Consider the following 10,539-nt stretch of genomic DNA (forward strand, 5'->3'; position numbering starts at 1 on the left):
GGAGTAAGTGAATAACAAGAACAGTAGTTAATTTGGACCAAGCATTAAAAAGTAACAATATTTACTGCAGGAATTTGATTTTCTCCTGCTGTAAAATCAACATCATGAGAGAACTTGAATGTGTGGCACTCAGAAACGTTATCTCCCTTTTCCTTCTCTGGGGAGACACTTTCCCTGGACAGAGTCTGACTGTGACCCAGGAGATGGAGTATTTTCCCATCCTGCTTTTCAACCATAGGTAAATCACTTCACGCATGTGTCAAGATTTTCCTGTCTTTTGAATAGGATAGGGATTATGCTACATGCCTTCCTCTGGAAGACCTTGACAGCTGGGCATGAGGAACACCCGTAAGAACAATTTATTTTTGTTATTACCTACTATGCAGGTAATTTCTCCAGAAATTAGCACAGCATACCACAGCCAGTCTCTCTCTCTCACCCCACCTTTGATGTTGCTGGGTGTCATCACTCCACTCTCTCCTGCTGGCCAGCTGCATGGAGGGGCTTTCTCTGGTATGGACCCTTTTCTAATATGTCCCTTCAGCAAGCGGGGTGGCAAGCCACAGGCATAATCTATACAGTTGTCAGCCCATTGGTGTTTTAATCTTCTAATTCAATAACCTGGGCTACACTTGATGATAACTGGCAGATGACAGTCTTGGTATCTTGGTCCCCAAATCTCCTAATTCCTTGTGCTCAGACATTTTAAGCAGAATAAAATACAGTTCCATTTGATTCCATGCTCTGATACAGCCTGCTCAACATCTTTCAAGGTCTCACTTTAAATTGCATCCCAAATTATGTATAATTTCTTCATTCAAGATACAGTCTGATGGTGATTTTTCTCTGAAATGAGTGAGTTAATCTCTGCTATTTGCTGTGACAGTTTGGAAGAAATGAATGCTCTCTGTGGTAAACCTGGTGCTGCTTGCCTTAAATTATCACTTAAATACAAGCCTTATGAAGTTTTTGTGGGCTTTTTTTTTTTTCATCTTTCTTTTTCCAGTTAGTTAGATTTCAAAATTTGAATGCCCACACACACAATATCTGGAGAGGTTTCCTGTTTGGTTAGGTAAAGTTGAATGGCCACAAAAAAGTAGCAGGTGAGGCCTGATGTTTTCAATTTAGCAATGAAACAAATAGAGGATGGTTGGCAGCAGAGCTGTGTGCCTTTATGCTGACCAGCTTCCAATCTGCCTTGGCGGAGACACAAACACTGAGAGGAAAAGGGAGTTCAGTCCTTTCTTCATTCAGCTCTGGGTTAGACTACTGAGTTTGTCAGGATGGACCTGATCTTCCTGAAACAGTAAACTAATGCTAAGCTCCTACTCAGAGTGAGAAATGACCTTCAGAGGCAAACTCAACCATCTTTCCTAGTTCCTCTGTGTCCTTGCCCCAAGTATACCTATCCCTTGCAGACAAGAGTCTAATCAGCTTCCAAAGATCTCTGGTGATGGAGATTCTCCACCACCCCCCGGCAATCCATTCAGTTAATTATTATCCTTTCAGAGTATTTCCTCATGCCTAACTTGACACTGCCTTGCAGCAATCTAAGGCCTTAGTCCTTGTCACATGCCCAGTGGATACAGAGAACAGATAAATCCTTTCCTCTCTGCAGTCTTTTACATACTTGAAAGTGGCTACCATGTCTTCTCTAGATGAAGCCACCCTATTCCCTCAATCTTTCCTCTTGGGTTGTCTTTTGGAAACTTCTGAAAGAAAGACTGAAGAACCTAGGGTATTGTATCTGTTGTGCAAGTACCTGAGACCTGAGGGGCACCCAGCACTGAGGTCAGGCAGATTGACAGCATAGTTTTAGGTAGCTGGGTTTTAATCATTTTGACCTAGATTATCAGTTGTGCTGGGGGGTTTCAATGAGGAGGACACTTATTAACAAAGGAAGAGATGGTAACTAAATGGTTGACAGATGGTCATGACTTTAGCACACTGTCAAGTGTGCGCTGTATCTGAATTTATGATTTAAGCTACTGAACCTCTTTTTCAGCTCCCATCTGGCCAATCTTCACCTGCCCTTCCCTTCTTCCTTCAAGGACAGTGTTGAGAAAGAGAGCGGGTTTATACAGCCATACCTCCTGCCTCAGTGTCTGAGCCTCCCCAGGCTGATACAGCTGCTCTTTTCTCACTACAAACCTCTCAGCTTATCGTTCAGTGTAAAACTAACCTAGGCAGAAATGCTTGGTGTACAAGGTATTTTATGCAGGGAGACATTATGATTCATATAGTGGCATACATTGAAAACTAATCCAGACAGTTCCAAAGTAAATGAGTAAATAATCTGCCACCAAACAACATATCCATGGCTTGCCATATCTTTCTATTTAAGAGACATTTTCAGGTCAATAAGTGATGTGAATGAAGAGAAGAATTGAAATTAAGGGGGAAAAAATGCACCTAGAACCCCACTCTTCAAAAGGGCTTGTTTTCCACCTTTCTCCATGATGATGTTCTTCAGCAAATGGATTTCCAGCACTTCAGAAGACAGAGTGAAAGTTTTATTGACAAAGGGTCAATTGCCTCCAAATGAAGAATGAGTTGTTGAGTAGATTGTAAAAGATGCTTTATGCCTGCTGAAGACAACTGACCTTCTGAAAGTCTGAATAGCAACTCTCTGCACAGGCCTCTGTCATTTCTGCCAGAAAGTCCAAGACTCACATGGCCCCAGTAGTGTAAGCACTAAGGGTATATTTAGACAAGGAAAAAAATGGTTGTTTTCTAAGATGTGTCTTAGGGGTCTTCTAACTCACAGTATTTTTTTTAAAAACAGGACTTGATGCCTAGGGTGCAGGGAAGGCCATCCTTCAAAACATTAGCTGATTTGCTTTTCTATGCTCTGCCTGAGTTGATGCTGGCTACCTGTGGCAACTTCTCCTGCAACCAAGGAGCTGCCATGATGGCTGCATTCCTCTGACACTGGTGGTGACTAACAGGGGGAGGCCCACAACTGTGAGATGCTGGCTGTTTACAGGTGCTCAGCAAGGAATACAGAGGTCTCACTGCAAAAAAACCCAGAACAGTCACTGACATTGCCTCATCCTGTGTGAAAGTCCTCACGTGCGTCTCTGTCCTTCTTAGCCTATCTCCGTCATTCTTGGAGTCATATAAACATCTAAACATCTTTTGGGGAGCAGAGAAGACAGATCGAGCAGCCAGCATGATTCCAAGGAGATGGGATATTGCGTTGTTGATGATATTCTGGGCTGTTCTAGCTGGCCCATGCAACAAAGCACCAGGCCTGTTTGAAACAAGTCACAATTTATAGTGCACCCTGCCGTGTTAGGAAAGCTGTCACAAAAAATTCAACATTTGACTCTTTTGCTGCTTGCTGGTGTTGCTGGGAAACAAACTTTTGCAGTCAAGTTCAGTTCAGTATGTCAGTTCAGAGTGGAGTAGGTGGGAAGGGAGTGTTGCAGGAGGAAAGGCAGTAACAGGCCTGAACTCAGACCAGGGCCATTGTCCCTGACTGCGGTGCACCCAGTCCTCCATCCTACTGGCCTTGCAGGTGTCCCCAAACTTTGTCCCCATAATGGTCTGGAGATTCTCCTCCTAACAGACCTGAGACCCTTCCCTTCAAGTGCCTACGACTGCCCCCTTCATGAAACCCTGCCCACAATACTGGATTGGCACTAGAGGAATGGCTGAATACTGTGGCAAAAAAACCCTCCAAACCAAACCTGTAGAAAAAAAGCTCAGGCAGTGAAAAGGAAGGACGAGAGAAGGGGGAAGTACTACAGGCATTTCTTCCTGCAAAGCTCTGAGCATCCTCTGCAGGTGTCTGGGTGCTCTCAAATCCCCCTCATCCCCAGCAGGCTTCAGTGTCAGACATTATACCCCAACAACAAGGTGTCATCCTGGGACATGATGGGACTCTTCTCCTTGCTTTCTAGATACTTTGGTTAGCAGGAAAAGTGCACAATAAAATGTCTCTTTTTGTTTCAGCTGACTTATTTGAAGCTCCTGAGCCATAAAGCTCAAGCCAAGTGAGCAGTTCCATCACCCCCTGGTGACTACCACAGTGAGGAAAGGTATTGGAACAAGGTTGCTTTTGTTCTGCATCATTTCCAGGCAGGAGACTGTGGGAGCAGAGCTCTTAAGGAGCAGAGAATTAAAATAATAAATGTAAATGTTGTTTATTGCAGGGGAGGATTAAACCCCAAGGTAACAGGCATGAATATTGAATATGTGAGGGTGGTCATCTGAAGCAATCTGCTGTCAGCAGGAGCAGGTACTGCTCCAGAAGTTGGGCACTGCCCTTTTTCACAGGGACAGCATCTTCCTCCCCGCCCTCCGCCGGTTGCCTGACCCTCATCTGCCATGCTCTGTTGCTGTTGAGCATTGTGTCAAATTCATATTGGGCACATCAAGATGCAAGAGCCCTGGTCTTCCTTTCTGCTTGTGAAGTGTCATGCACACCTAGGGAATCCTATAAATAATAAATAACAATAACACATGCACATATTCATAACCAAGTCACTGTTTACATAGTGAATATTCAGCACCCACCAGATGGTTCTTCTTTCACTGCATCCAAAATGGAAATGACCAGTTACTAAAGATAAAATATTCCTTCCCTTTTGCGGCTTCCCTAGGGCTCCTACTTGTTGTTCTCTTGCAGAACTGCTGCTCCCTAGAGAAGGAAGCCTTTCAGCCTTGGAAACAGTGAAATCAGATCTGAAATATGAAATGTTTCAGCAGGAGCTGCAGATAAATGAACACAGTGTTAAATCAATTCCAGAAAATAGACTTGGATTAATCCTCCTGCCTGCCACAGCAGTGCTCTGGGAGAAGTGATCTCTCTCCCCACCACCACACAGCTGCTGCCCATGCCATCAAGATGTTCCTCCAGTGGGTCTGTAAGAGCAGCTCCTAAATTAGTTTGGCTCTGCAAAAATGCTAGCTATCAACTAGTGCTCTAGCTGCACTGCACACAACCACTACTCCAGTGACGCTGCAGGTGGCAATGATTTTAACTGACTACTTGTTTGCCACGTGGAGGGCCAGATTCTGCCTGCTTCATTTCCACCTGCCCCAGTGGGTGCAGTTTCCATTTATGATGCATTACGTAAAATGCACTAACAGCACTGAGAGCACAGACCAGACCTCCAGCCACCCAATGCCAAGTCAAACACCATCTTGCTTCTTGCTTTTCTCTGTCCCCATGTGTCATACGCACAGTTGCCCAGCTCCGTTGAAGGAGCCGATCCCACCCCATCCCATCAGGTATCGTGGTAAGAAAGACGCTGGGCTCAAACTCTGGCAGATTTCGGAGGAGCTAGAGCCCAGGCACTTCACTTTCTGAGCACACGTTTAAGCCCCAGATTTGGTGCAGAAGAAGGGCCGTTTTCCCTGCCAGTCAGGTGCCCATGTGGAGGGGATTCCCACACTGATCCCTGAGTGGGTTGAGTTGCTTTCTGTGCAGCCCTGAGCTAGATGTCTGTTCAGCCCCATCACCAGCCAGGGCATCCTCTGGGTAGTGCTCTGTCCCTACTAGTGATGAACAGCATCTTTTCCTGGAGCAGATCTGGCTTGCTTTAACAGAAGAAATTCAAAGGCCTGTTCAGGAAGAGGATGAGAGGCAGAACCAGGTCCTCCTCTGAAGAGGCTGGAGGCAGTCTCACGTTCACCTGTTTCCAGCCCACACGTGGCCTGGACTCCCAGGGAGGCACCTCTTTCTTTGTGCCAGGGGTGTGGGTGGAGATATCCCTACAGATGTTGGGAGCAAACACCAGGCCCCTGAGGCTAATACCCCTTCTGGGCTGGGCAGAGCTGAAGGGTAAACCTTGGTACACTAATATCATCTCTCTAAACGAGTCAAGCAAAAATAATTGAGATGCTACTTTCTTTTCTCAGCTGAAGGAAAAGAAAGCCATGATTTGATCATGGGTAGCTGTTTGCCAGATTCCAGGAACTACCTGATGTATTTGATGTCAAACCAATGAAACCCTTAGCACGGCTCTGAATAAGCCCAAGCTTAGGCTGATGGCACAGTATCAAGGGCAACCACATATCAGGCTGCCTGAAGAAAGGGCATGCTCCTGTCAGATGGTAATTTCCCTTATCCCCAAGTTTCTGGGCATCTCCAAAGGCCAATGGTGGTCCAGGGCCTACAGAGCCACTGTGGGTATGGCACCTTCGGCCTCAAGGGCAGTGACTGAGTGAGGAAAACCCAACAGAGGACTGCAGAGGAGTAGCAGTGGGCCTCTGCAGTGGATGAGTACAGAGGACTGCAGTGTAATAAGCAAGGAGGGAGGTGAATTATTCACCTCTGAAGATCCAGTGAGGAGTTATGGGAGGAAACAGAAAAATGAGGAATAAGTATGAAAGAAAAGTCACACAGCAGCGAGATGTGGACTTTCTCCAGACTTGTCTTCACTTGCTTCTCTCAGATTCCTGTCTGGTGGATTTGGGGTAAGCACAGCCAGTACCCGGGTTTCCAAAAACGCCTGCCAGAAGCCAGGATCTGCTTCACTCACAGCTGGGGAAAGGGGGCCGCCCCATAGAGCTGGAGGGGGGCAGCAGGCAGGCTGTGCCTGAGGAGCAGAGGGAGCAGTGGCTGCACAGTGGGGAGCGGGGACACAATCACTTTGGGGGCTACAAGGGGACCGGGGCCAAGGGGAGCCCTGGGAAGGGCTCGAACAGGAGAGGCCCTGGCATGGTGCAGAGGGCAGGACTGAAAGGAGCTGGGAAACAGGAGCAGAAGAGATGGAGATGTGCGGATGGAGGGGACTTCGGTGTGATGTGAAAGCTGGAAAGGACCGGGTGGTTGAGGTCAAAAAGAGCCAGCGGAGTGGCTGGGGTGAGCGCCGGGATGACAGGGGCTCTGTGCAGGGGGCACCGGCTTCCCAAGCACCCTCCCAACCACAGCACTTCTCGTCGGACCTCCCCGGGCACCCAGCTACCGCCCCCCATCCTGTTTTCCAGGGCTGCCGCTGGCCTCTCTCCGGCACCTTTGCAGCCGAGGGAGAGCTGCAGGTCCGCGTGTGGCGGGTGAGCCTGGCACCGCCTGAGGAACGGCCCCGGGGGGGCTGGGGGGGGGGCGGGCACATGGGGCCAGGAGAGCATCCCCCCCTCACTCCTCACCGGCGCCGGGGATGCCCGGCCGAGCCGGCAGGTGGTGCTGGGAGCCCGCCGGGAGCGGCGGGAGGGGCGGGAGGAGCGGAGGGGAGCGGCGGGAGGGGAGCGCGGCCCTGCCCGCAGTCTCACCCCGAAAAGCCCCGCCGAGCCGCTTCCAAAGGCCGCTCCTACCCGGGCAGCCGCGATGCTCCTGGCAGGTCCCCCGGCCAGCTGAAGGCCCCTGAGGGTCGGGGAGGGGGGCCAGGCTTTCGGCTGTCATTGGGCAGCTCGCACTGGAAGATGCAGGCACAAACAGGGTCTTCTTCAAGAGAAGCATAGCTCCTTCCTATGCTCACCTTTCTCAGGGGCATCCGAAGGCAGTGGAGCAATGCCCAAGGTAAAGGTATGCAGCAATCCCCCCTCCCCTGACAGGATGGGACCAAATGACCTCCCCAAAGCCTTTATCATCTTACCCATGGGGAAGAAGTAACAAAAGAAGGGGCTGCACAGAGAGGAAATCAGCACAGACCACCAAACTCACTGCAGCACAATGGACTTTTCCTACGGTACCTGCTTGCACGTCCAAGACAGGCAACCTGGAGGTTCAGCTGGCTCCAACCTGCCCATTAAATATGCCCCTGTCATTTCAGTGCATGTGGAAAGGAGGGCAGAGAGAAAGGAGGTGCAAAGATCATGATGAATGAAGTTGAAGATGATAAATTATACATGCATTAAAACCATAGGTAAAGTCAGCAGCATGAGCAGGGAAATTAATAAATATTTATTTATTGATGACTAGGCTCAAATATTGACTGCATGTTCCAGGCTGAGAAGTGGGTGAAAGTAGCTGGTGAGGGGATCAGAAAAGCTGCAAGGAGATGTTGTGCTCTTCACACGAAGTACAGCTAACTCAGGGAACACCTTGCTGCAAGGTGTTGTGGAAGCCCACATTTTATACAGCTTCTGAATCTCTTTCAAGAACAAGGTATTTGCTGGTGCAGGAAGCCTCATGCTGGTAAGTGGGAGAGGACGCTGCAGGATCATCATCCTCCCGCTCTGTTCTTATGCTCTTCTCAAGGTGGTTGCTACCAGCTGCTTCCAGAAACAGAATGCTAGTCTACACAAATTCCTTTTCTGACCTGGGATGGCCCTTTCTTTTTCTTTCCTTTTGGTCTTTTTTTCATTCTGATGCTGTTCTGTACATGGAGCAAAGGCCAACGAGCTAGTTAGCAAAGATGGTTTTGTTGAGTATTTTGTATATGAGACAGCCTATTTAGAGTTAATGACTTTCATAAAGGACCACACCACTGTGCATTAGCTAGCTGCGCTGCTGGCAATTGTTTTAGCCGGGGAGAACATCAGTGCAGAGTGTTTGCTCCCAGGAAGGCTGGGCATGTGGGCAGAGACACAGCCTGCACGCAGAGCCCTGCGTTTGGCCAGAACGGTAATATGGTTCATTACATGATGTGCATCTTCCTCGCTGGCTCCCCTGGCCCAGCCTGTCAGCTTACATCCTTCCCCATAATCCACTGACATTCTCATTAAAACTACCATCACTTTTCCCTGGTATCTCTGCAATCAATCTTTCATTGCTCGAAGCATCGTTGCAAATGCCATTTCCTGCTTCAGAAGGTCAAGTGCTCAGCCTGGATCTTCTTGTCTGTCAGGAATTACCGGTTGCACCTCCTAAAACAGAGGGGTCATTGCCCTGAGATGTGCAGGAAAGATTTGACTCTGATCCATGACCTCCACTTCAAGCTCCATATAACCATGTATTTGTTTTGTTTCTCTTTCACACACACATGCGCATAAGAAAGGGAAATGTATTTTCCACAGAGTAAATGGACTGTGTTCCTATTTGTGTGCATCTCCAGAGCCACAAGCAAGCAACACAGCACACCCTGGGCTTTCAGAGCAGACACGAGGCCCGGTCAGAGCATCTGGCACTGAAAGGGTAGGTGGGCAGTGGGCCTGACCTCTGGGGAAGTGCAGACTAACTATTTGCAGAGTAATGCAAGGATGTTTGATGCACAAAAGCTCACTTGGCATTACCAAGTGCAAGCCTGTAGGTCTAGAAAAGGATGATCTCCAATGGATCCTTCTTCAAGGGGGTGAGCGAAGTGCTCCATGTTGCAAAAGGCAGGATCTGGGGAGGGAAAAGTGGAGGAACATTTGGTTAGTGGCAGGATGAAGAGAGGAAAGCCCCGAGCAAGAAGGTGCACCAGTTGCTTGCCGTGATAGAGGAGCGCATGGGAACACCCACAGAGGCACTGCTGGAGGCAGCAGTGACTGACAGCCACGAGGGCTGGGGATGGTATTTGTTGAGATGAGCAGTTGAGTTTAAGCTGCATCAGTGGCCTGGACAGCTTGAGCTGCCTGTGCTGAGGGCCCAGCCATGGTACCTTTTGGAGCAGGGCTGGCAGTGACTGGGTAGTACCATGGGAACACCCTGCTTCCCCAGGCCAGCCAAAAACCAAGATCTGGAGCCACAGAGAAATCCTGTGCCTGAGAATGCTGAGCCACACTGTCCTGCCTGACTGGCAATTGGGAAGAGCCAATTAGCATATTTTAATGTAACTGATTAGTGCCTGGTCACGCAGCCTGGGTGGTGGGTGATGTTTGAAGCTGATTTGAAATTACAGGCATGCAGACACCAAACCACGCGGGAGCCAGCATGGGGGAGAAATGATTTCCCAGCTTAGCAGCTGCGGCCCCAGTTTCGCTACTATTCCCCACGGCAAGCTGCCTTCAAAGAGCCACGCAAAGGTCTGGGGTGAGCACTTGAAAATTAAGAAATTAACTTTTTTAATTAATGGAATCGAGGTGGCTGGTGTGATGGTGGCTCAGCCTCTGCTGCGGCTCTTCCAGCCTCTCCTTTTGCAAAGCACAAATCCCAGGGCCTGTGTCTCGCTTGGGGATGGGGGTCCCCGCCAGGCAGACCCCAGTGAAGGGTGTAGGACCCCCCGCTGCATGGTGGGGATGCGGGTCTGTGACAGCCAGCTCTGCCCTGGGTTTCAGGGGGTGTATGTGGGAGGTGCTGCCCTGCATTTGGGAGCAGGCTGTGGGGCAGCCCAGAGGCCCCTGGCTGGGCTGTGGATGGGGCTGGCGCTGCCTCAGCCCGGGATGGTGCCAGCAGCTCCCCTGCGCTCTGGAGACCCAGCAATGGTGCACACTGAAAGAAGCTGCTGCCTACAGGAGCCCTGTTTCCTTAGTTACGGCAGGCAGGAGGTATTTCAGGAACGAGGCAGGAAAGGCAGGCAGGTCTCAGGAGAGGGTGGCTAATGCTGCCTTGGGGAGCAGCTTGTCTCCTGCCACCATCCCAGGGGCTGTTCAAGGCAGGGTGGCTCACCAACACTTCCCTTATGCAGTGACTAAACTGCCCGGATTTCATTTTCCAGGTGTCCACTCAGTGCCCTGGAGTCCAGCTGGAAGAAATGCCGAGCGTCCACGGCCAGGGCTGAAGTTAGC

Source organism: Grus americana, chromosome 5, assembly GCF_028858705.1.
Source record: "Grus americana isolate bGruAme1 chromosome 5, bGruAme1.mat, whole genome shotgun sequence".
In the NCBI taxonomy this organism is placed as follows: Eukaryota; Metazoa; Chordata; class Aves; order Gruiformes; family Gruidae; genus Grus; species Grus americana.